The 25,967-nt window shown below is 57.9% G+C and overlaps 1 protein-coding gene and 1 long non-coding RNA gene across 2 annotated transcripts in view; one reads left to right on the top strand and one right to left on the bottom strand.

The window, feature by feature from the left end:
* CMIP (c-Maf inducing protein) overlaps positions 1-25,967 on the bottom strand; it is a 203,059-nt gene that overhangs the window by 101,205 nt on the left and 75,887 nt on the right. The gene's annotated exons all lie outside the window — the stretch shown is intronic.
* On the top strand, positions 3,336-5,220 carry LOC110143941 (uncharacterized). The gene is made up of 3 exons (XR_002315750.2): positions 3,336-3,385; positions 3,972-4,046; positions 4,941-5,220. It is a non-coding gene; the product is annotated as an uncharacterized lncRNA (long non-coding RNA).

The raw sequence follows: 25,967 nt of genomic DNA on the forward strand, positions 1-25,967 counted from the left end.
CCCCACACCCCACATCCCATCTTCTGCAGCGGGAGGGACTCTTTCCAAGAGAGACCCCAGAGCCCTGTCCTGGAATGGGGGGAGGGGTTCACGTCATGCGCACCGTCCACAGAGAGAGCCGACCGGGGTCACATGCTGCTCTGAGCAGGGTCAGAATGCACACAGGGGAGCCAGGCAGGAGGCTGATCTGATGGCAGAGACAGGAATTTGAGTCTAGGGTGACTGCTTGAAGTCACCACTCCGGAGATCCAGGAAAAGAGATGGCCACTTCAATGGTGAGCTCAAGGTTTCTGAAGCCTTGGGAAGAACACGCAAAAAAAGCCCCAGGCAGAGAAGGAGGGAAGCTGGCCCAAGGACCAGCCAGAACACTACATCAAAGTGTCCTGCGCTGGTGCCCAGAGCTGGGGCCAAGGACTTCCCAGTGATGCATCCAGGAGGGTCTGACGGCGGGGGACTCCCTTCCCAGTGTTCTTCCTCCTGTGAGAGGAAGGCTGAGGGGAGCCAGGTGGGGAGGACCAGGGAAGAGGTTGTTTCAGCACAAGCCCACCTGTCGGTGCAGGAAGAGGCTGGGGTTTTTCCTGCCCAGGTCAGAGCTCGGAAGCGATGCCAGCTTGGGAGGCACAGTTGGGACTGCCACAGTCGGCAGGGGTGGGACCAGCCAAGGTGATGAATGGGAGGCCTGCCAGCCCATGCTGTGATTTCTAAGTACTTGCAAGCTCAAGATGAGGGGGCTAACAGATTTCTTTGGCAGTCCTGTTTTTTTCCCCCTTTAATGGATTTTTTTTTTCAAATAGCTTCAGATCTACAGACAATAGGGAAGACAAGAAAGCTCCCGTGGTCTCCCCTACTCACACTGGTGCGATGCCTCTGTTACCACAAGTGAAATAAAAGGGATGCTTTATTATAGCAGACGTCCACGCCTGCTTCTGATTTCCTTAGTTTTTACTTATTTTATTTAACCTAACATTCTTTCCCTGCTCCAGGATTTCACATCGCATCTAGTCATTATGTCGCCTCAGGCTCCTCTAACTGTGACGGCCTCTTAGATTCTTCTTGTTTTTAATGACCTGGGGTTACGAGGAGTGCTGGTCAAGTGTTCTGGAGAAGGTCCCTTGGTTGGGAGGTCTGATGCCCATTTGGGCACATTTCTGCCCAATTCTGCCCTCCATGGTCTTGCTTTGTGTACACCGGTGGTATTTACGCTGGAAACTGGCAAACGAATCAAGTCTTCCCCCCCTAGAAAATTCACCACTTCCCAGAAAGCAGATTCTCAGGCACATCACTGATTCAAACCCAGGGAGTCAGAATTCTCACCGGTGTTCTCCACCACCAGGCCATATCCGATCTCTGAGCATGAGTCTACGTGTCTACAGGGTGGTGTGTGTGTGGGATGGGGGGTGGGGGGTGAAGTTCTGCCCCTCAGGGCTCCCAAGTTTTGTTAAAAACCCACATTCCCACACTGAGAGTTCAGATACTTATGGGATGACTTGTCTCAGTGAGCAAAGGCCCCAAGCGCCATGTGGCATAGATAAGGATGCCCACCCGCGGCCAACCGGCCTCCTGGGCAGGACTGCCCTGTGCAGTCAGCCCCTGCAGACCGCGGCGGTGGCAGCCAGGCCGAAACACAGACCAGAGACGCCAGGACCAACTGGGCTCCAGCCAGTGGCATCTCCCTCTGAGAAAGGCAGGAGCCAAAAAGTGGTTAGCGGGGAGGCAGAGGAGGAGAGCGTGGCCTCTGGGGCTGGTTACCTCTTGGTTCAAACTCTGGCTCCACCACCCACTGTGGGGCTTTCCCCAAGTCACTGCACCGTCCTAAGCCTCAGTTTTCTCATCTGTAAAATGGAGCAACAGGCCATCCCACATAGGTTGTCCAGAACAGGACAATAAGGGCAGAAGGCCTGACCCAGAGTAGGTGCTCGTGAGTGGTGGCTATTCAAGTCTCAGCAGACATGGAACAAGAGGGCAGAGAGAACAGGACAAGGCCAGGCGCTACAGCGATGCTTCAGGCGCCTCTCCTTCTTGGAGGATGCATTATCATGTTCAGCTCTCCACGAGTTTCAGGTGAAAAATTCTGTCCCATTTCCTCTTTAACGCGCATCTCTGCTTGTCAGGAGGAGGTGGCCTCTTCTCACAAGCTTACTGGCCATCATGTCTCCTGGTCTTTGCACTTTTTCCCCTTGAGGCGGTCATGCCTTCTCACTGATTCACACACACGTTTTGCACATTAAGTTTTTTTTTTTTTAATCCTTTATTTGCCAAACATGCTGCAACTGCATCTTCCCGGTTCATCATTTGCCTTTCAAATGGATTTACAGTAAGGCGGATCTGACTGTTTCTCCACGCTCGAGGGTCACTTCTTATGCAGCCAAATCTAGCTCTCCCTTCCTTTGTGGTTTCTCGAGAAGAAACAGCCAAGGTTCAGGGCCGTTGTTGATCTGAGGTTGATCCCCGCTAATTGGCTTGCACATGAGAAACAACTGTAAAAGTTTCCGTTCCCCTCCCTCCTCCTCCAGCAAGCCGAGGGCCGTGCCTGGGCCTCCTCCCGGCCGGGCCTTGGCTCGGTGGGGTCACTCCCCTGCCCCCTGGAGCTCTGCCTGGCCCGGAGAAGGAGTGACTCACCCCGAGGCATGGCGCCTCAGCGGCCCAGCGGTTACAGGGTTTTCGTGGAGCATCCCCTCACCTGAGGGTGGGGGACCCCTGTTCCCTTCTGATGCTTGCGCAGGCTGGAGGGACATTCACATACGCACACACCCATGTGACCACTGCCCCGCTCCCAGGAGGCTCTCTCATGCCTCTTCCACGGCAACATCCCCCAGAAATAAGCACTCCTGTTACAACTATCACTACAGGCTACTTCTGCCTGCCCCTGCTGCTACTGCAGCTAAGTCACTTCAGTCGTGTCCAACTCTATGTGACCCCCTAGACGGGCAGCCCACCAGGCTCCGCCGTCCCTGGGATTCTCCAGGCAAGAACAATGGAGTGGCTTGCCATTCCCTTCTCCAATGCATGAAAGTGAAAAGTGAAAGTGAAGTCGCTCAGTCGTGTCCGACTCTTCGCGACCCCATGGACTGCAGCCCACCAGGCTCCTCCGTCCGTGGGATTTTCCAGGCAAGAGTACTGGAGTGGGGTGCCACTGCCTGCTCCGTCTGCCTGCCCTTAAACTACATTTAAATGGAATCGTGCAGCATGTATTCATCTGTGTCCAGCTTATGTTGCTTAACATAATGCCTGTGAGACTGATCTGCAGGGTCTGTTATTTTTCGTGGCTGTATAGTACTCCCCTGTGTGATTATGTCATAATGTGCTTACCCATTCTACTATTGGGTCGTTTCCAGTTTCAGGCTGTTACTCTGGCTGCTCTGAACTCTCTTGATCATGTCTCTTGGTGAGTATTATTAAGAGTAGGATCACTGGGCATCAGGAGAAGGCAGAATAAACACAGTGGATCCTTGCCAAGACCTGGTAGGCAGGCAACATGAGCCTCATCATACAGATGAGCAAACAGAGAAGTCAAGTAATTTGCCTGGGGCCACACAGCTGGAGCAGAGCGAGCTGGGCCTCACACTCGGCTGTGTACAGCTCCCTTCTCGCGTGGGTGGGTGCCCTAAGTGGTACCTGGCAGTTATGCCCTGAGAGATTTGAAAGAGAGAGGACAGGGGAGGACAAGGTTCCTTAACTCCCTGGAAGAGCAGCAAGGCCCCACTCTGTCCCCAGGAGGCTGGGAGACCGAGGATGGGGCCGGGAGGGCTGAGCAAACAGAGACGCATGAATGAGGCCTAAGTCCAGCAAACCCCAAGCACATAATTTCATCTGGAAGCAAAGGCGTCCAGCCGCCCGGCGCGCCCTCCTTCTTGGGAAGAGGGCAGCCTCCAATCTGAAGCGCCTTTGTCTCCCCGGGGTGTCCGAGACAGGGTGGCAGAAGCCTCACTTGTGCAAACAGATGACAGTCAACGGTCCCCCGTGTCCCCCAGGGCCCGCCTTCAGCTTCAAAGGACCAACTATTTCTCCGGTCTCTCGAGTTTCTCGTCTGCAGCCTCCTGTTGGCGGTGAGCACCCGCTCTGTCTGGTCCTTGGTCTGAAACCTGCAGGGGGTGGGGGGCGCTCACCTGTGTGACATGGGTGCCCATCCCGCTGGCCCCCTCACAGGGCTGCGAGCCGACAGAGGGTGCCGGTGGGGCCGGAAGGCACTCACATGCACGGAGGGGGATGCACACAACCACAGTCCCACGTGTGCGGAAGGCTGCTTTCCCATGACCGGCTGGGTGAAGGGCCACAGAATCAGACAGGCCGGCAGGGCCCCGCACTCCGCCCAGGGGTGGTGCTCCATGCCCCTTCCGCCACTCTCAAAAACTCTAACCTTCCCCTCTGAACATCCCTCCTCTCCAGGGGCTACACGGCCACCACGGTTACACAGGCAGCTGCCTGTGTAGGCTGGGACCCCGCCCGGCAGCCACGGTGATGGTCCAGGGGTCAGTACTGCCCCTGAGCCTGGCCATGTGGGGTCCTTTCTGGGGAATCTGGAAACAGGGTGAGAGCAACGGAGAAGCAGCAGGGGAAGCTGGGTACACTGGAGGCCATGGGTCAGCCCGAGGGAGCAGGAGGAGGAAGCGAAGGGGGAGGAAGTGGGGACGGAGGGGCTTTGGGTGCTGCTGTCCTGCGGCCTCTTGAGCCATGCTGCCGTGATGCACGCCTGACCCTCGGGAGGCTAACTGTGGACAGCGCCTTTCAGTGGGTCCTGAGGATGCACAGGAGCTTGTGAAGGCCTGGGAGAAAGGCTCGTCTCCTCTGAGCAAGCCCGCTGGCACCCGAAGGCGCGAGCGTCCCTGTGGAAGGTCTGCCACGTGGCCAGACGCACCCTCTGCACACCCGGCGGGGGCATGGACTCCGGGCTCAAGTTCACCCGCTGCCCCAACCTTGGTCTAAGTAGGGACTTTCCACAGACTCCACGGTGACCATGCCATTGCTGCCTCACTCCCGGAACTGAGCCCGTCGCCAGCCAGGATGTCCTGCGCTCCCACCCGGATCGGCCAGACCTCACAGGGCTCTCCAGAGCACAAACCAGGCGGGAGGCCGCCGCTCCACCCTCATCGTCCTGGAACCCCGACTGCAAGCGCGCACGTGCACGCGCGCTCCCCTGCTTTGCTTCGGCACGTTATCAGAGGCAAATTCATGATCTGTATACTCATCCAACACCGGGTGTGAGTTTTACTCCTTCCTCTAGCCCTGCCTCCTTTCATCAGTCACTTGTAATGTGCGGATTCTTCCCCCAGACCCGGTTTCTCAGAGGGTGACCCCCAGGGCCATAGCCTCAGGCCCGCCTGGGCCTGCACATCTGAAATACAGAGCCGCCGGCATGCTGCCCGCAGCCCCCCTCCCCACGCTCCTGTACAGGCTCCCTGAGCCCTGCCCCTCCCCACCCCCAGTGACCCTCAAAGATTCCAGGAAGGGGCTGAGAACCCCAGGACGCAGAGACGAGATTCCTCTCTAATAGCTTTATGGTTTATTTCTGTTCTGAGAGCATTAAATATACAACACGCACCCACCACAAAGATCTATCTCTATTTTTAACCGTGCCTATGTATACATTTGCTTTTAAATGGAGTGTCTGGAGAGCTTCGTGAAACATCTTAGGTAAGCCCCCCTGCCAAAGAAAGGTGGCTTCAGTGGGGGTGTAGAGGGCGGTGCGGATGGCCCCAGTGCTAACGAGGCCTTTATTTTTTTTAATTTTTAATTTTTAGGCCATGCTGCATGGCATGTGAGAATCCCAGTTTCCCAGCCAGGGATGGAACCCGCGCCCCCTGCAGTGGAAACGCAGTGGGGTCTTAAGCACTGGGCTGCCAGGGAAGTGCCCCAACCAGCCGCTGACCCCCTTCTTGCGTGGGGCTTTACATTCTCTTCTCTCTCGGGAGACACATCTGCCCAATTGAGACCCAGACTCCGCTGTGATGTAACAGCCACCTGCTTCTCTCCACCCACCCCGAGCTCTCTCAGACCACGTACGTCCATCTGTCCGAAAGCTGCAGGCTCGGAGCGAGGAGGGAGGCTGAGAGGCTGGCCTCTGGGCCCCGGCCTCGGGCTCTGCGGCTCCAGAGGCCACTGGGCAGAGGCTCCGCTGGCTGGAGACGGCCAGGCCGCGGCAGGGCTGGTCGGCCTCCAGCCTGCGGTCTGCGATGGGAGCCTGGCTCTTCTGGGCGAGGTTAACGGCCAGATAGCAGTGGGAGCGCGGCCAAAGGCAGAGACTTTTCTAGGTATTGATCTGTTTTCCAGGGCACCTCATCTCTGCGCCATGAAGCCTGGGAATAGCAAGAGCATAAGAGAGGCAGCCTGACGCTGCCGGCTGGGACAGAGGCAGAATGTGCCTGCCTCTTGCTGCTTCACGATCACCTCATCTGGTTCACCCTGAGCTGCTAGCTTTAAAGTTTACGGGTGACCTGCGTGCCTAGTGAAGACCCCCAGCACCATGCAGCAGACTCGAGAAGGGTCTGACAGTGTGCGTGCCCAGCACACTTCCAGGCGAGGCAGACCAGACGGAGGAGGTTATCACCAGCATTCCCACATTAACCACACACAGGGAACTGCAGCTTGTAGAATTCATGGTCCGCCTGGAGTCCCACAGGCGGGAGACGCAGAGGCGGGATCTGAACCTGGGCTGGGGGCCCCAGGACCCCAGGGCGTAACTACACCCTGGGGGAGCCTTCCCCCAGGCGCCCTCTAGGCTTTGCTTCGTTCTCGCCAGTTGCCCGGGTCTGGGGTGCCAGCCGGGCTGTGGGAACTGGAAGATGAACCCTCCTCTCAGTCAGCATGGGTCACGGCCGGGCGAGCTGGGGACGCCTTTGTGCAAAGAACAAGGTGCCCTTTAGGCAGCGTGGGTCAGTTCCTCGCCAAGGCATGTGGGATCCCGGCCCACTTGACCCTTGGCCGTGACAAAGACCAAAATGAAAAGCTGAAAATCGTGCCGCCAGCTGCGAGAGGCCCTGTCCCCACCCTCCACCACCCCGGTGTTTCAGGCTGAGGCAGTGAATTATAGGAAGAGCACGGCCCTGCGTTCCTCCAACAGTCCAGAGTCCAAATTCCACCTTTACTATTGGCCGCTGTGTGACGCTGAGCAAGTGACTGCACCTCTCTGAGCCTCAGTGTCCACACTGGAAAAGGGGGGAGATAACGCCCTCCCTCACGGAACTATTGTGAAATATGAACTCTGCGCCCCTTGACGCTGGCACAGAGTCGACACTGCATAGATGAACGAGCCAGGCAGGTGCTCAGGGGCCCAGCGGGGCAACACACCCGTGATGAGAGAGAGGGCATCGTCGGGGAGAAAGGGGAGGACTGCTTGGCGGCCCCTGTCACGGGTCACTGCCCAGTGAGACCGCCCTGGCCCCAGAGGCCAGGCTCGCCGAGTCGGCCCTGAAGGGCCTTGCTCGGGGGCAAAGGGTCTGGCGCCTCGCAGGCGGTTTCTGGGATGAGAGAACACCAGAGAGGAGCTCTGCGTGTGCAGCTCAGAGCTGAAGTCTGATGCTCTGCGCTTCAAGCCAGGGAGCCTGGCAGGCCACGGCCCTTCGTGGGGAGTCCCCAGCTCAGCCCAGCCGTGAGCTCCGGTTACGTCCACGCCCTCATCTCGGAGGTGCCTCCCCACCAACGACCCCGAGCCGCCCTCAGCTTCCCTCCCTCGCACGTGTATACCCCCTCGACCCCGGGCAAGTCCCGTCCACTTCCCCGCCAGCCAGGTCCTGCAGCCAGCCCCTGGTCACAGCCCCCACCAAGCATCATATAACTCTGCCCCGGTTATGAGAGCAGCCCCCGCGGGCGCCCAGACGCTCTCCCCACCCCTGTCCTCAGCCCCATCTACACACCTGGCAGAACAGTCTGTCTGTAACGGCGGAGGTGTTCTGTATCTGTGCTGGCCACCAGGTGTGCGGAATGTGGCCCCAGAGACGGAGGAACCGCACTTTCGACTTCATTTCTTTTCACTTAAATTTCAATGGCCACCTGTGTCTAGCGGCGCTCTATCAGACTGGAGGCTTAGCCCATCCTCCATCCAGTAGCTGAGGGATGGACTTTAAAGGCAAAGTCAGGCTGTGTGCCTACTCTGCTCGAAAGCCCCCAGAGGCCCCCTTCTCACTCAGAAGGAAACGCAGAGCCCGGGCGCTTACCTGTGAGACCCTCTGTGACCCGCCAGCCTCTCTCTCTGCAGCCTGAGCACCCACCGCCCTCTTCCTCGCTCGCTCGGCTCCACCCCGAAGGCTGCCCTGTAGCTGCTCACCCCGGCCAAGCCCACTCGTGCCACAGGGCCTTGGCACGTGCCGTGTACACACACACTCCCTAAACATCGTCCCAGCTGGTGCCCTTCACTCAGTGCTCTGTACTGATGCCACGAAATGACATCCGCGTCCCCAGTGCCTCACCAGCCCCGCCCCAGCTTGCTTTCTTCAGAACGCCTATGTTCACCTGAAATATGGTATCACCTGTTCACATGTCTGTTCTTTCCTTCCTTGCCAGAATGTGAGATTCACCGACACAAAACCTTTGCCTGTCAAGCTCATGGTTTCCTGAGCCTGGAGCAGCCCTGGCTGGGCACACAGCACATAAAGTTGAGCAGAAGCGCCGTTAAGGTACCCAGAGCACAGTAGGTGCTCGCTGCGATCATCATTCTCGCTCCAAACTCAACCGGCCCATGTCAGGGCTTGATGTCACATCGCCTGGCCCACCCGGCCGGGCCTGGCGTTCCCTTTAATAAAAGCCCACGGGGGGACGACACCTACTCCTCTGCCCGCGTGCCCCGCCTGTGGGTGCCAAGAAACCGGAAGCCCCGCAGAGAAGGACGTGCCGTGCGGGAGGGCAGCAGGGGGCACTCGTGGGCCCGGGTGCCAGGCAGTCACACCCCATCCCTCACAAACCCGGGCAAGTGGGTTCCACCAGGAATCGCCGCGTGTTTACACGGCTGTCTTATCTACCCTCGTGGCTGCCGGAGTCTGCGCCTTGCTTTTGAAAGGACAGAATATGCTGGGGAGCGACGCCGAAGGGGACCAGCATCACGATCGCAGGGCACGTGTCTGCAGGGGGAGGGGAGGCAGGTTCGGGTGGCTGAGAACCTACTGTGTGCAGCCCTGTTTCAACGCTCTGGACCCACCCTCGCGGTGCCGTGGGTTTAAGTGAGCACACGCGATGCAGGTGCTTCCCGTGGCGCCTGGCGTCCAGGGACAAGCCCACCGTGAGTGTTGCTCCTTCTGTCCACACACAGGGTCCTGACGCATTAACCACCCCTCCTCCTGGAAGCCACACCCACCCAGCGCAGACAGCTCCCCACTTTTAACAACTCTTTTTTATCTTACAACCATTTTAGTTAGACGCGAACATCTCCGTGACCATGGAGCACTTGTCACAACCAAGAAGCCGGCCTTGGGACGTGACTACCAGCTAACCTGACCTTTCACCTGAACTCGGCTGCCCGCCCCCGCCCTGCCCTGGGACCCGGGTCAGGACCCCAGATTACATGTGCCTTCCACCCTCACCGCCTCAGGTTGGGGAGCGACTCACACGGGCCTCGTCTTTGAGGTTCTCGACAGGCTTGAGGAGCATGGCTCAGGGGCTTTACAGAACGTCCTTGAGTCTGGGTTTCTCCCGTGGGGCATCCCATTTTTCTTCATTGAGGTAAAGTATATATGAGCAACATTTATGATCTGAGCCGTTTTTAAGTAGCGTTAACTACACACACACTGTCGTGCACCCACCACCATCCACCAGGCTCCAGAACTTTCTAGAACTTTCTCAGTCTTCCCAGCTGGAACTCCGCCCCCATGACACGTTCACTCCTCATTCACCACCTGCCACCCCCCACCCCCGCCTCGGGGTGCCCACCATTCCACCCTGTCTCTGAATGCAAACCGGAACCACCACCAAGACGCCACTTCACACCTGTTAGGATGGCCATTATCAAAACAACAGAAAGCAGCAAGTGCTGGGAAGACAGGGGACTGTGTTACAAAACAGCCGGCGAGGTGGGAAACAGATCAGTGGTTCCTCCAAAAACCAAACATGGAATCACCGCATGACCTAGCGCTTCCATTCCTAGGGATATGGTCTCAAAAATCCACACAAGGGACTTGCATGGGTATTTGGACAACTGTGTTCATAGCAGCGTTATTCATAATACCAAGAAAGTGGAAGCACCCTGCACTGATTTCCTTTTAAAACGGGCCCCGCCCCCGGAACAGTCAACGCCTGTGTCCCCATCTCCCTACTTTCGGCCTCCTCCCCAGGGCATCCCCACCCCAGCGGCATCGGGCACAGAGCGCGGGCTCCCTGAGGGCATGCTGGGGCCGCCTGCGGCCAGGTGAGCTGGCCCCGCCATGGACATCCCGGCCGAGGCCGCATCCCAGGGCAGGGCTTGGACGCCAGAGCGGATACCCGGGGCCCCAGGCAGCAGTTGCCGCCTGGAGGAGACAGGACTGGGCCGGCGGCACTGCTGACTCTGCCAGCCGGGGGCTCTTGAGGGCGGGGGAGAGAGGCTCCCTCTGTCCCCAGCACACCCACCCCTGGGAAGTCACAGAAAGCAGCCACCAAGGGAGAGAGCAACTGCCTGCCGAGCGTCACCCTCACGGAGCTGAACAAGCACTGGACAAAACGGCCAGCCCCGCCCCCCGCCCGTTTCACCGCAGGGGCAGCTGAGGTGTGCGTGCCTGATCCGCCTCACCCGAGGTCACACAGGAGTCAGCCTGGTCCGTGTGTTCTGATGTCAAGGGGACGTTCCCCGCCCCCAGCTGGAGGATCAGGTCCCATCACCAACCATCTCTGGGTCAGCGGTTTTCAGGGAAAGACAGAGATTAATGAAAGAGAAGGCGGTGATTCTATTTGGTGGGACCGTACTCAAGTTGTGAGGAAAGTGAATGAGAGCCACAGTGGAGTTCCTGCTTATTAAGCACCTACTGGATGATAAGATTTAACCTCCTGGCCATCCTCTTCACAGGCCCCCACTGGTAGCATTATAACTTACCCACCTCAGAGAAAAGGAAACTGAGGCTCAGAGGGAAGAACCACTTGGCAGGAATCAGGTGCCTCAATCAGGGCAGAGAGTAACCAGCCCCACTCCACATGGAGGAACTGGCCCCAGGGAGCGTCCCTGACTCTTCAGTGTGAGGCTGGATGCATTAAGGCAGGAAGGGTCCTCAGAGACCCCGAGGACAGAAGCCGAGGGTCTGCGCGAGGGGACAGCTGTCCTGAGGCCATGCCTGGGGCTGAAGGGGAGGGCCAAGAACACAGCGCTTCTGTCAACCCTAATCCACATCAAAACTACCTCCTGGAGCTCGCATTTTTGGCCCCTGATTAATTTTCGAGTTTTTTCCCTGACACCCGTTTTGTTCCTCAAATGTGGGAAGTGCCAGCCACGGTCCCAGGTGTGTTCCAAGGAGGCAACTCAGCCCCGCTGCACCTGCACTAGCGCCCCTGGGAGCTGTGTGGCCTTGGGCAAGTGGCTTCATGTCTCTGAGGTCGGTCTCAGCCACGCACGGCGAGGGGGCACTCGTGTGTAGCACGCGGACTGCAGGGCTATGTGTAGCACCTGGACATCCGGCAGGCGCAGCTCTGCAGCAGGCCGAGCGGAAGCGGAATGGAGGGCCACACACAGCAAAGGCTGCATGCTCCCGGCCGGGGGCGAGGACAGGACACGCCTGCCCGGCGACATGCCTGCCGCTGCACGGTAACAGCCGCGTGGGCCACAGGGCCTGATGCCCTTGGTGGCCGCCTGGGGCCCCCTCCATCCCCGTGCGGGGCGGCAGGCCCGTCCGTCCCGGCGACCTGACCTGGGGCCTGCTGGTTCTACTCCCATCTGCCTGGGGCCACCTCCCTGGGAGGCCTGGCAGTGGCATTGGCAAGTCTTTATGGGGGGGGGTCCCCATCTCCCTGTGTCCCCCCGCCAGGGTGTAGAGCTCTGCTCCCCAAAGGTAAGGGGTAAGTCAGGAAGAAGAAAACGTCCCCAGCCCAGCCCAGGGCACCTAGATCTCCCCAGAGGCATGAAGACCACTTCGGAGAAAAGGGCAAGAGGGCTGTTTTTCTGAGCTGCTCTGTCGTGTTCCCATCCCTCAGTGATGCCTGCTGCTTATTATACCTATGACAACATCGGAAATGTTTCTTGTGGATTTCCAAAAGGGCGGGGGGGGGGGCGGGCGGGCGGGGAGAGACACATCTTAGGCTTTCTTTACCCCCTGGCTTTGCATTGGGTGCGACAGACCAGAGATGAGGTCTTGAGGGGCGCGGCGGTTCCCTGGGCCAGGAGGTGTGAAGGCAGGGGTGCAGCATCCAGGTGAGAGGGTGCCCCCGCCCACCGCAGGGGTGTGCTGAGGCGGGGCTGGCCAGAGACCCGGGATGGGCAGGCCTCCCTGGGCATGTCAGCCCAGGGCCACCTGCTGCCGGGGCTTCAATCTGCTGAGGATTTAGAGGGGAGACAAATGTCTTTTTAAATTGCTCTCATTTCCTGAGTGCCCATTAGATGCTGGCAAGTAAGTACTGTGCCAAATGCACTAAGCTTTGTTTGGGTCTTGGGGAGTCTTGCCAGACGTTATAATTATTTCCATTCTACAAACAAGAACTGTGGTCCACACAAGGCTAAAGCAGCCTGGACCAGGGTCACATGGTCAGTGAAGTGGCCATGGGAAGAAAGACACCTATTGAAGTCGATGATTAAAAACAAGAAAGTGCGCTGGTCATCCTGTCAGGAAGTAGAAATCTGGAGGTAGGGCACAGATGTATTAGATTACAACGGAGATGTTTGTCAGTTTGGGATTTTGCAAACATCTCACGCGCCTGGTGGTGACTGCCTGGGAGTGTGTTGTGAAGGATCCTGCAGCAGGTATCTGGGCTCTACAGGAGAGCAGTGATTGATTATTGATGTCTGCCCTGGGCACGGCTGTGGGACACTGTAGAACAGATGCCGCATTTCTCATCACGAGTCAACAACACATCCTCTCCTGATGCTGGAGACGACTTCCTGCTCCTTCGCATCCTCTTGTATTTAGTGAGCTCAGTACAGAATAACAGGCAGAAATGCTTTTGGAGAGGGAGCTATTTTCTCTGAACATTAAAAGACATACTTGGAAAAAAAAAAAAAAAGATACACTTGGCATTTCAGAGGTAAGATTCAGTTCTTACAGGAAAGGTAGGCTCCACGCAGTGCACACTTACTAGGCACCCACTGTGTTCCAGGGTGTCTGCCCTTACTACTTTTAAGCAAGGAAGACAAACCATCAACTTAATTAAATGCAGTTGGTCTAAATGTCTCCAGTGGAAAAGTGCAGGGGGCCACATCACGCCTGCCAGTCCTTGCCTCCCTGGCAGGGATTTGATCCTGATGTGGAAAATTACTTTTCTGTCCACAGCCCACTGGGAACACTTGCATGTCGGGTCCGGCGCCCAGGAGGGTGTTCAAGGCTGAGGAGTGTGAGCACCAGACGGAAAGACTGCTGGACACTGCGGCACACGAAGCCCAGGGTGGTCCCTCGGCCAGCCACGGGTCCACCTCTGCTAATTAGAAGCTCATGTCTCCTCCTTTGATTTTTCCACCCCAGAGAGGAATCTTGGCCACACCACTAGAGCTTTTGGCAGGGGGCGAGGGCACGGGGCGGGGGAAGGCCAACGGCACAGCGCAGGGCTGAGAGGGAAGGTGTGTGTGAGGCAGTGGAGCGTGTCCAGCTTCCATCTCTAGGCTGTACTTAGAGGTCACGCTCTCCCCTCAGCCTGAACAGCCTCACCCGCTGTCGTGGGGGCAGCCGCCACGCGGTACAGTCGCCCCTGTCTGAGGCTGGCACCGGGACGGCAGCGGGGTTTGTTTGGAGTATCTGTTCTTCATCAGAGGAGTGGCAGACAATCCCCCTTTCTGGCCTGGAGAGTGGGGAGGAGGAGGAAGGTATCCGTGGGACGGGCGCTTCCCCAGCACAAACAGTGAGCCCAGCCTGTCCGCTCAGCTTCCCACCGGGGCTTCCGCCAACAGGTCCCGGGTCCTAATTCCCACATTCCTGCAGCCAAGTCCGGCGGCCACTCCAGGGCTGGGGACCAGCACGAGGGGGAGGCAGTCTGCGCCCTCCTGCCTCCCAGAAGAGTGGTGGGCGGAGCGGCGGGTGGTCCGGGAATGGGGCAGGACAGACTACAGTGGGGAGCCACCTCCAGAAGCTGAGGGGGCCCTGGCCCTGGGTGCTGGGACTGAGCAGCCAAGGAAGCACTCTGCAGAACGTGCTCCCCCAGCTCACCCACCACCCAGAGCCCTGCTCACTGCTCAGATCGCAGCTGCCCAGGCGCTGCCTGCCTCCACCCCAGCCCCAGAAGGTGCCCACCGGAAGGCCTGTTCCCTCTGGGAGGTGCTGCTGGCTCCAGGAAGAAAAGGACTTCATCGTCCCCAGCTCCCAGCACAGTGTCTGGAGGGAAACCAAGAGCAAGGGAAGAACAAGGGTGGTGGGGGGTGGGGGGGGTGGGGACACCCGGTTTCTCCTCCCAGGGCTGGCCCGCTGTGGTCAGCAGAGTAATGGTCCCCCTGACTCCCACACCCCAACCCCCAGAACCTGTGAGTATGTGCTCTGACGTGGCACATGGGTCCCTGCGGGTGGGGTCACGATCCCCGAGGTGGGGAGACGACGCCGGATCATTCAGGCGGCCGCACGTCACGGCGTGCTCCTTATCAGACGGAGGCAGGAGGACCAGAGGCAGGGGTCAGGGTGATGCCAGCGCGAGCCAAGGGAAGTGGGCAGGCCGTGGAGACGGGAGGAGGGAGGGACCAGATTCTCCCCTGGAACAGCCTCCTGACACCTTCACTTGAGCCTGGGGCACCCACGTTGGACTCCTGACCTCCAGGACTACAAGACATAGATGTAAGTGGGTTTAAGCCACACGTTTATGGAAATTTGTCGCAGCGGCCAAAGGAAACCAGGACGCCCATGAGGACGCTCTTGGGGCCGCAGCCAGCGATGACCCGCGGCAGGCAGACAGTACTGAAGTCCCCAGAGTCCTGGCCTCCTCCTCCTCCTCAGGGCACCCGAAAGGTGAAGATTCCTGCCCCCTGAAGCCAAGCCATAGCTGAGTGACAGCGGCCAGTGGAACACAAGGCGTGAAGTGACGGGAGTCACTTCTGGGCTCAAAGCACCGTGTGGAGGGCCCTTCCCGCCCCGGAAGCCTGGCGCAGCGGTGACACGTCGCCTGGCGGGGGAGGCCCCGCGCCGCCCAGGTGGGGCAGAGTCCCCGTGGACGCTCCACGGACACGACTGGGCAGGAGGGAACCGCCTTCAGGCCCTGGGGTCGGGGACGCTTCATTGTGACACACGACCTCACACGTCCGACAGGCGCCCCGGGAGCCCCTACGTAGCAGCAGCTGCGCCCCTCTCCCACGTCGCTGCAGCTGTCTGCTCAAGGGCTCCCGGCCACCTTGGGAAGCTTCGCCACCGGCCCTTGCAATGTCCCCAGGGTCCCCTCGACAACTTCCCCCGGGGATGGGGGAAGTCCGCCTTAGTCATCAGATGACCATGATGTGAAATCATTCCTTCCAGACAGTGCGGGGGGGAAAGGGTGAGACGGAGCCTCCCTAGCCTGCCACGCGTGTCCCAAGTGTCTCTGGGGCCCACGCCCGAACGACCGATGCAATGTGGCCCCAGGCGTGTTCCTCCCCATCTCCTTGCTTCTCTGCCAGGCCCTCGCCAGGCCCGCCAGGCCCGTGGCTGGGACTCCAGGCAGTCAGTGGATGTTTTCCCAACTTGACTGTCCGCTCTATCACATGCTAATTAGCCAGGAGTGACTAATCAGAAAACAGATCCAGGCTGAGAAAATGCTCCCATTTCTTTGCCTCTGGGTTGCCCATGGTTACTGAGAATCCTCTGGGTTTATCTGAAGGAGCTGGGGCGGGTGAGGGGAGGGGTGTGCAAAATGGGGATGGGATGTTTTTTGTCCACGTCTGGGCCAACGTGGAGAACCCTGCAGGCAGTCTCCAGGGGACAGGGTGGCAACTTCACATCGCAGTGACAGTGTGAGGGTCACCAGTGGGCACAGTCAGGGTCTCTGGAGCCCCAGACCTCAGGCTCATAGTAACTTCTCACCCAGAGCAGAAGAGCTGCAGGAACACAAACAGCCCCACTGAGTTCCGGCCTCTCCAGGCACTGGAGGCCACGTGACTGGGCCACATCGAGTATACACAGCCCAGCCCGAGCTGCTGGGGTTCCAGAGCTGCGGGTGGGCCTGAGAGACCCCATGTGGACAGTTTCCAGGGCGGGGAAGAGAGCTATAGTCCCTGCCTCCCCAAGGCTGGGGGCACAGGCCTCTACCGGCTGCTCCCAGCCAGGCTTCCAGCCACGTGCACGCCCATCACCCGTGGTTTTCCTCATGTTGCTGGCTTTTATTCTCCCATCTCACAGACTGGAATGCTGAGCCCAAAAAGCATGCATGGCAGGCCTCAGGTCACACAGTAAGCAACTGGCATAGCTGGGTGTCAAGTCCAGGTCTTTCTCTGTCCACGTGCGGTGACGAGGGTAGAAGAGGTCATGTCACACACAAGTGTGCGATATGCATGCACACACATTGACACACGTGCACGCACAGATTTAAACACACACAGGCACACACAGGCGTGTACACGTGTGCAAGTGCACACAAACGCACACACATGGAGAGGTGCATACCGCGGTCCCCCAGGCACAGGCATGCCCAAGCACTTGTGTGCATACACACGCAGCTCAACACACAGGAAGGCGGACACGTGGTCCCCTGAGCCCTGCTGGCCCGGCTGCCAGGTTTAGCAAACGCCAGGCCTTGCTGCCTTTGGCCCTCGGGCATTTCATCACTGATGGTGATTTCCAAAGACAGTAAATAAACAAGGAGGCCTCAGGCCTAGGTCTCAGGGCCACTTCCTCAACACGTCCTGGAAACACACACATACACACACCATACATTACACACACACACACTCACACCTGACAAAACCCAGCCCTGAGAGACCCCAACCTGGACAGTTCCATGGGCCATGCGACAGACCAGAGCTGGAAGGGGAGGGAGGGAGGGAGGGATCCACCTGAGGCGCCCAGTGGCCCTCCGCCCTGCCCGCGACCTCGTGAGTAACAGGCCGATGAATAAAGCATCTGAAACGATGGCCCCACATCTGCAAGGCTGGCACTTTCCAGGGTCAAGTTCTGACTCTCAAATGTGAGACCAGCCCCACCGGGTTAATCTTTGCCTAAGAACGGTGGCTCCCTCATCCCTCAAGCTGGTCCCCAGGCGCAACTGCAGGTCTAGGGGTCAGGGACCAACTGGGGGGCCAAGCCTGCCCTCCCACCCTGCACCTGCAGGTCGAGGCCTGCTTTACCAACTGAGCAAGCAAGCGATCGCCCATCCAAAGCGCCTTCACCCACTGCCTACGACATGCCTGGCCTTGGCTGTACCTGTGCCATCCAGACCAGCCGTAACAGCATGAACGGCCAATTAACCCAGGCCCGAGTGGGCAAAGACCTGGGTTCCAACCCCAGCATGGACACTTGAGCTCTGATGCCAGCCGGTCCCTTGTTTGTCAAATGGGCCGCTGTGAGAATACATGGGACGATAAGCCCCCAGTAAATGTCGACTGCTTGATTGTCTCAAACTGGTCCCAGCAGCCCGGCAGCCTGACACCACCGTTGTCAGGCTGCAGAGAGGGAAGCTGGGCTCCAAGGGGCTGAGACTCGCTCGGGCGACAGCAGGAGCAGAGCTGCATGGGCCGCCCGGCTCCATCCGCGTCCCTGCCCCCATGGCACCTTGGGCTGGGCACGGCCCATCAGCCCACCCTCCTGCCCAGCATCGCGGGCCAGCCCCTCCGCCGCTCCATCCTCCGGCAGCTGCACAAGGTAGAGGCGGCCCGTTTCCACACTACGTCCTCAGGGGCTGGACCCGGCCGGGGGCCCAGAGCGGACTCCTTGCCTGCCTCCTCCCTCTCACGGCCTCTCAGCAGCCGCTCCAGCTTTTTGCCAAGAGTGCTCCTCTGAGCAAGGTGCCCAGCCCAGGCGTGCACACCGGACCCTCCTCTCACCGTCCCCTGCCTGGAGGGGTCTCTCTCCAGAGGTGACAGAGGGTCCCACAACACAGTCAGCTCAGCCTGGGGTCAGCCACCTCCCCACCAGCCCGTCTGCACACCCCCCACACTGACGGCCATGAGAACGCACGGGGCGCGCAACCAGCCGCACAAAACGAGCCCAGGCCTTGACGCGTGTCCCTCCCTCGTCCTGGCACACGGTTCCCCACACCCTCTCCACGGGACACGGTTCACTGCAACAGGCCTGGCCTCCAGGGACCGGGCTGGGCTGGGCTGCCCTGCTCCGGCACACCCACCTCTCAGCGCCTACCTCCCTGCTTCGTAAGGGAATGCCTGCAGGTCTTCATCCAGCACCACGCGACCAGCCCGCCAACTCCAAGGGCAGAGCCTTTCTGGGCGCCCCCCTTTCACAGCCCGGCATCTGCATCTCCAACAGAACGTCCTGGAGTGATGGAGACCGTCCGCGTGTGCCCCGTCCAATACGGGAGCCGGTGCCCACACACGGCTGAGGAGTGTGAGAAATGCTGCATGGCCACCTAAAAGACTGAATTTTCAGTTTTGCTTAATTTTAATTAGATGTGAACAGCCACACGTGGCTCGTTGGCTGCTACAGAGGAAGTGCAGGCCCAGAACAGTGCCTGGGGTGTGGTGAGTGCTCGGTACCTGCTCATCCACTGAGTGAATGAATGAACAGCGTTCATCATCCTACTTCACCGACCCGCACTGTAACGGCCCCACGGCAGTCTTCTCCTGCCGAGGGCATTCTGAGCACAGGACAAACTTCTCACTCAGCACTACATCCCCAGTGTCGTATTAACACGTGCTTCCTGCGACCTCAGTAAGTATCCACGGGAGGAATGAACCGGAGCTCAGTCCCTCGCTCCCTTCCCTGTGACACAGAGGGAGAACCGTCCCGCTGGGCTGGTTTCTGAACGTGTCTCCACCGGTTCCTCCGGCCCGCTGCCGTGCCCATCTCCGCCGCACCCTGGTGGCACCTGCGAGCCTCGGCTGCCGGCGGGCGGCCTCCCTCCTCTGTGCCCTGCCCTCCCCACCAACACCAGGCCTGGTGCCCCAGATTCAGAGGAAAGGGCCTGGGACCCCTCCCTCCCCTGGGGCCACGGGTCCCTGCTCAGGCAGCACTGTTCCCCCCAGGAACTTTCAGGGAAAAAGCCCAGCTCTGCAGAGTGAGGGTGAACGTGTGAGTCTGTTCGACAGCATATCCTTTATCTCCGAGTGTCGGCAGTGAGCGCCCCGACACCGCTCCGCTCCCCCGCTCCGCTGACCCACTTCCCTCCAGCATAGGTCATGGAGGACGCTCCCTGCTTTCACTAGGTGTGCTGGGGGTGGGGCTGGGGGGATGCTTGAAGCAAGTTCAGGAATTCTCTTAAGGGCACATAGGAATGCTGTGCTCCCATGTTCCGCTAACACCCAGACTTCAACCGCAGGGGGAAATCCTGTGCAAAGGTCCTGGGGCACATGGGAAGGTGCTGCCCATAGCCAAGGAAGTTGGACGTGTGGACCTCAAAAACCATAGTCACAAGACAAATGATGCCAAGGAAGGTTTAGTATCCAGAATAAAAGCAGATCGACTGAGTGGGAACTGGCCCTACTTCATGGTGACCTGGAGCAAGTCACTTCTCTCCACTGGGCCGCGTGTTCTCAGCTGTAAATGGGGGTGGTCATGCCAGAACCCGCCCTCAGAGTGGTATGGGGCTAAATATGATCACAGAGGTACAGGGCTTAGCAGGGGCCCAGAACAGAAGCAGCCCTCAATACACATGTATTACTATCGACGCTGATGAGTCCACCAGCCTCTTTCAGCCACACGACACGAGTGTCTCACTACAGAGCCTGAACTTCCGCTCCCCGGTTCTGACCAGCACTGAACGTGGGCCCCTGCCGGGCACCCCACTAGGTGCCGGGGACACGGAGACGGGTCAGACTCTGCAGCGGTTCTCAGGCAGCCGGACGCTTGCTGGAGTGACAGATGCAATGAATCAAACAGAGCAGTGCACGTGACAAGCGGGTCTCGTGAGGATAAGAGAGGCTGAGGAGTCCCGCGGAGGAAGGACTCAATCCGGGCAGGTCTGGGAGGTTTCACACCCATGTGAGCTGGCCCCGGAAGGAGGAAAGAAAGGGGAGCTCTGGCCGTGGGCCTGGCATCCTCAAAGGTCTCAGAGTGCACAAGATCATGGGCTCTTTGGGCAACGGCAAAAGGTTGCTTGTGGCTGGAGCAGAGGGTGCCTGGTAAGGAACTGGCAGGGGATGAAAATGAAAAGATTGAGTTTGGGCCAAATTTGGCCTCCTCTGCCAGGAAAAAAAGGAGCTGAACTTTGTCCTGTGAATGACAGAAGGGTTTTAAGCACCACTCATAAAGTTACTCAACCCTGGAGACTGGGAACACACACACACACACAGTCCTGGCCCCATGCACGCACACACACCCTACACACACACACACACACGCACAGTCCTGGCCCTGTGTGCACACACACATACCCTACACACACACACACACACACACACACACACACACACACAGTCCTGGCCCGTGCACGCACACACACCCTACACACAGACACACAGACACACACACACACACAGAGTCCTGGCCCGTGCACGCACACACACCCTACACACAGACACACACACACACACACAGAGTCCTGGCCCCGTGGGTGCACACACACCCTACACAGACACACACAGTCCCGGCCCCATGCACGCGCGCACACACACACACACACACACACACTAGTCCTGGCCCCACGCGCACACACACACACACACAGTCCTGGCCCCGTGTGCACACACACATACCCTACACACACACACACACACACACATACACAGTCCTGGCCTGTGCACGCACACACACCCTACACACACACACACAGAGTCCTGGCCCCGTGTGTGCACACACACCCTACACACACACACAGTCCTGGCCCCATGCGCACACACACATACCCTACACACACACACACACACACACACACAGAGTCCTGGCCCCGTGTGTGCACACACACGGTCCTGGCCTCATGCACGTGCGCACACACACACACACACACACAGTCCTGGCCCCATTCGCACACACACATACCCTACACACACACACACACACACACACACACACACACAGAGTCCTGGCCCGTGCACTGGACCCAGAGCAGAAATAGGAGCTCCCAGGCACCAAGGGCTTTCTTGGTGGCTCAGATGGTAAAAAAACCACCTGCAATGTCAGAGACTGGGGTTCAATCCTTGGATCAGGAAGATCCCCTGGAGAAGGAAATGGCAACCCACTCCAGTATTCTTGCCTGGGAAATCCTGTGGACAGAGGAGACTGGTGGGCTACTGTCCACAGGGTCACAGAGAGCCCGACATGACTGAGCGACTAAAACTTTCACTTTCACTTCAAGCACCAAGATACAGCCAAAAGGACGCGTTGTGAGAACCACTTAGAGAATTGGGAGGCCGGCTTCAAGCTGTTCAGAGAAGGAAATATTCATAGCAAGAGGTTTCCTACATGCGCGCGCACCCACATGTGCACATGCACTTTCTGAAGACAAGGTAAATTCAATGTGATGCCTTTGCAGGTCAGTGCGACCACATGCAGCAGCAGAGACTTTACAATAAAAACTTTTTCCCTTGCACAAATTTCCAGCCTGATCCTCATTGAAAAACAAAGCTTCCTCCCTTCTCCATCACCCACATTTAAAAGGGGAGTGTGAGTATGTCTGCAGGAACTCAGAGCTAGGGTACAGGACTGGAATGGTGGGGGCCCCAGGACGGATGGAATGATGTGGCGGGGGGGGGGGGGGGGGGTGGACTTAACCACATGGACCTCACACTTGGTCTCTCCTTTCCTCCCTCTCCTGAGCTGATGAAATGCTTTCCATGGAGAATGGTTATCCGAGGGGGCTCAATCACAAGGAAGATTTCTTGTGGCAGGTGGGTGCAATGAAGACAATGCTCACACTCCTTAAAACAGTGGCACTGTCCTCAGTAGGACAGACCTTTGCCCCTGCAAGACGGCCCCTACCAGGAATGAGCTCAGTAAACCCTCTTCTTCAGAGAGAAAGTAGACATTGAAATGGAAGGGACCTCACAGGGTAGACTGGAGGGAGTCAATTTTTAAAAAATGAACTCAAACTCAATTATTTCCTCGGAAGGAGAGACTGCCTGAGCCAAATAAAGATTTACATTCGCCTCAGAGAATTAAGCCCCATCTCCGCTAGGCTTGACACAGGAGCCAGGCGCTGTTCCAAGAGGGGTGTGTGTGTGTGTGTGTGAGTGTGTGCTCGGTCACTAAGTTGTGTCCAGCTCTTTGCAACCACATGGACTGTAGCCCGCCAGGCTCCTCTGTCCATGGGATTTCCAGGCAAGTGTACTGGAGTGGGCTGCCATTTCCTCCTCGAGGGGATCTTGGTGACGCAGGGATGGAACCGGAGCCTCCTGAGTCTCCCGCACTGGCAGGCGGGTTCTTCATCTCTGTGCCACCCGGGAAGTCCACGTTCTGAGACGGCAGCTGGTTGCATCCTCGCCACCGCCCTCAGTGAGGAGGCTGAGCAGGGAAGTGACTTGCGTAAGGCCGCCGAGCAGAAGCCAGCGTGTGCACCCAGGACACCTGGCTATCACGCCCCGGCCCAGCCCTCCCGTCCCGGCACCCCGGGCCCTCTCGCTCCGCTGGGGCAAGGCCGGGCTGCACGCGCACTTCGCGGGGCCTATGAGGACGCAATGGCGTCCCGGGCGGCCCTGAACTGTGACGTGGGGCTGGCCGGCCAACGCAGTCTTAGCAACAGGCAGCAATCTACGGGGGTGGACATGATTGTTTCCAAATGTTCTCATGGGGCCAGCGGAGAGGACTCTCTGGTTGTCATGTGGCCTTGGCTGTGACCGGGGGTGGGGCGGGGGGTCATCATGCTCAGGGCAAAGACTGCTGCGAGGCCTGGCGCCAGGTGCCACGCTGTGCCATCTCGGGACCGGATGGCTTACAGATTCCCCGAACCCGGCCCAGCCTGCCTATTGGATGGGTACATTGAGGCCCAGAGAGGAGAAGCAACTTCTCCAAAGCCACACAGCAAGCACAAGGCAGGACCAGAAGAGACCCAGAGGTCCCGTGACGCCTCTGCCTGCCCCACCTCACAGATTTCCCAGTCGTGGTGGGGGGAGGCAGTCAGATGGATGCTCTCTGGAAGGCACTTTGAATGTACCTTTCACTAGGCCTTGGACTGAAAATCCACAGCCCCTGCAAAGAGGCAGGACACAAGTGAGCCTATACATTTTCTGCTCCTTTGTAGTATAACGTTCCTCCTTTGTTCTACCACACCAGGGATGGTGTGATGGACTTAATGTGTTTGCCCCCAAAACCCCCACACTGAAGCCCTAACCCCCAGTGTGGTGGTGGTGAGAAGCAGGACCTTCAGCAGGCCATCACGTGTAGTCACGAGGGTGGCCCCCGACAACGGACCAGTGTCCTCACACGACGAGAAAGAGACCAGAGCACCCTCGCTCAGCCGTCGAGGACCGGGCAGAAGGGCGCGGGGCTGGAGGAAAGGCCGTTTATGGAAGGGGACAGCAGAAAGGAACAGTGAGAAAGGGCTACAGCTAGCAGGACCAGTGGTCGGGTGATGAGCCCAAAACGACTAAAGGAGAGACTCACTTTGGGTTGGCTAAAGAGCTTCTTTGGGAGTTTTCCCAGAATGTCTTTTGGGGAAAATCTGAACAAACTCTTTGCCAACGCAATAAAATGAAACAGACATTCTATTTCCACTGAAAGTATATGAAACAGGTATCTGTTCTCCATCTTTTGTGGCAGCAGCAGGGTCTTGCCCCTGAAGATAGCCCCCACTCCTGAAGTGCCCCCAGTTTGGGGTTTTTTTTTTCTTCACATAAACCCCAAACAATTTGCAATTGGCAATTTGCAGTTCCTGTTTCTTTAAAGACCTCCACAAGGCCATCTGGTTGTTATGGCTTTTTCTCACTCTTTAATAGCCATCACAATAGCTATTGTTTCAACGAGACTTTCTTAAGCATTCCCGTTTGGCTTTCATAACAACAACCACTCTCCTTTCACATTCACATCAAGTAAATTGGGTAATTATGGTAACACCTATAGCCAGTATAATCAGGCCAGGGAACACACACACCGGCTCCTGGAAACACACTACGTGATCTGCCAGGAGAAAAGCTCGGGGGCTTCCCGGAGCATCACCCTATCAGGGTACACCAGCCACAGAGGAGGGGTCGTCACCCCTGCCAAGCTGTTAAGCAAGGCTTCTGACATTTACACTCAGGAGTCCAGTTAGCACAGTTCACGCGGCTCTACTGAACGAACACGGACACATACCCACAGTCTTAGGAGGAGGAGAGGCAAACTGAAGATGTGCACATACAATCGGACTCCTCTTATGTTTATATACTCTCTACAGAACTACCTGTTTAGATGTAAACCTACAGAAAACACTGGGAGGATGGGATGTGGGAACAGGAATGGGACTGCTGGCAGAGGAAGGGGAACATTACTCTTTTCTGTAAGGTGCTGTCTTTCAAAAGGATTTACCTCTAAAAGACATGATTGGATTTTTTTTTTTTTAAAGCAACAAGATTTAACAGAAAACTACAGCGCGTTAGACAAATAAGCCCAGAGCCTGATATGAATGCAGGTTAGAAAAAGAAATTAAAATAACACTCAAAATAAGAAACATTCAACTGGCTTCAAAGAAACAGCTATCTGCCTCAGTCGGGGTGAGAAAGTGAATGGGGTGGTCAGCGACATTCCCCGGCCAGAGGTCCTCAATGGGCAGGACTAGTAACAGTCGGCAGATTCATCAAACCAGAGGGTTCAGACCAGACACAAGGTCACTGGTGGCGCTCGGCTGCCGCAGCGTTGACCCTTGATTTGTTCCTCCGTTTAGCTGGATATGCTGTACATCTGACAAGTCCACCAAGAAGCGGCGCTCAAAGGGAGCTTTCAAGGCGGCAGAGATTATTCTGAGTTAGACAACCACTGTCAGCCTCCTTCACTGCAAACGTGTTTCCATCCTTCACCCCCAGTGATCTGTGTGGGCCCCTCGTTCATGTGAGGCACCGCATTCGGAGCCGCAGGCCGGCCGTGAACCTGGAGCTTGTATCTCGGCACAGAGGGACCCAAAACTATGGACAAACTATTCCAGAAGAACAGTGTTCGCAGTGTAAAGCCCATGAGGATAACGACCTAGCCTACACCTGGGGGTTGGGGGAGGGGCCCCTGAAGCTGAGAACTGGAGGGGAATCGGAGTGGGAACATTCAACTGGCTTCAGAGAAGGAGCTGTCCGCCTTTCAGTGAGGGTGAGAAGGTGAAAGGCGTGTCAGAGGCATTCACCGGCCAGAGACCTGGTGAGAACCGGGGGGTGGGGGGAGTGAAGGTGGGGGAGAGACTCAGTCTTTGCAGAGAGGTCAGAGTGCACCCGGGCGGTCAGCAGGCTGGCCTGGCTGAGCAGAGGACCCCTTGGCTACGGTCGGGGAAGTGAACTCCACAGCCTGTGAACAGTGGGAAGAGATGGGTCTCGATGGCAGCATGCAGAGCCGTGACGCTCAGGTCAGGAACTATGCAGGTTTTCCCAAAATGCACTGGGGGACCCTGAGCAGGGTTCCTGAGCGGGAGGGTGGCATTTCGCCATGCACGTGCCGTCCTTGTCTAGCCGAGCACTGATTTTGCAGCCTGCGTTGCCAGCACGGCCCCTTTTTCTTCCGTCACTTTCTTCTATCACCGTGGGCCTTGCCACGTGCATGTTGGGCCCCCACGGACAGCGGGACCCTTTGCAGCTGACCCTGCCCGTCGTGGTCAAGGATGCCTGGTTTAAGCCCACTCACGGGGCTGCAGAAATCCTCAGACCACCAGGCTTAAGGAAACATTCCCACAGTTTTTCTCGGTGCAGCGGAGACGCCTGCTCAGAAGGTCCC

This window comes from Odocoileus virginianus, chromosome 20 (genome assembly GCF_023699985.2).
Source record: "Odocoileus virginianus isolate 20LAN1187 ecotype Illinois chromosome 20, Ovbor_1.2, whole genome shotgun sequence".
Taxonomy (NCBI): Eukaryota; Metazoa; Chordata; class Mammalia; order Artiodactyla; family Cervidae; genus Odocoileus; species Odocoileus virginianus.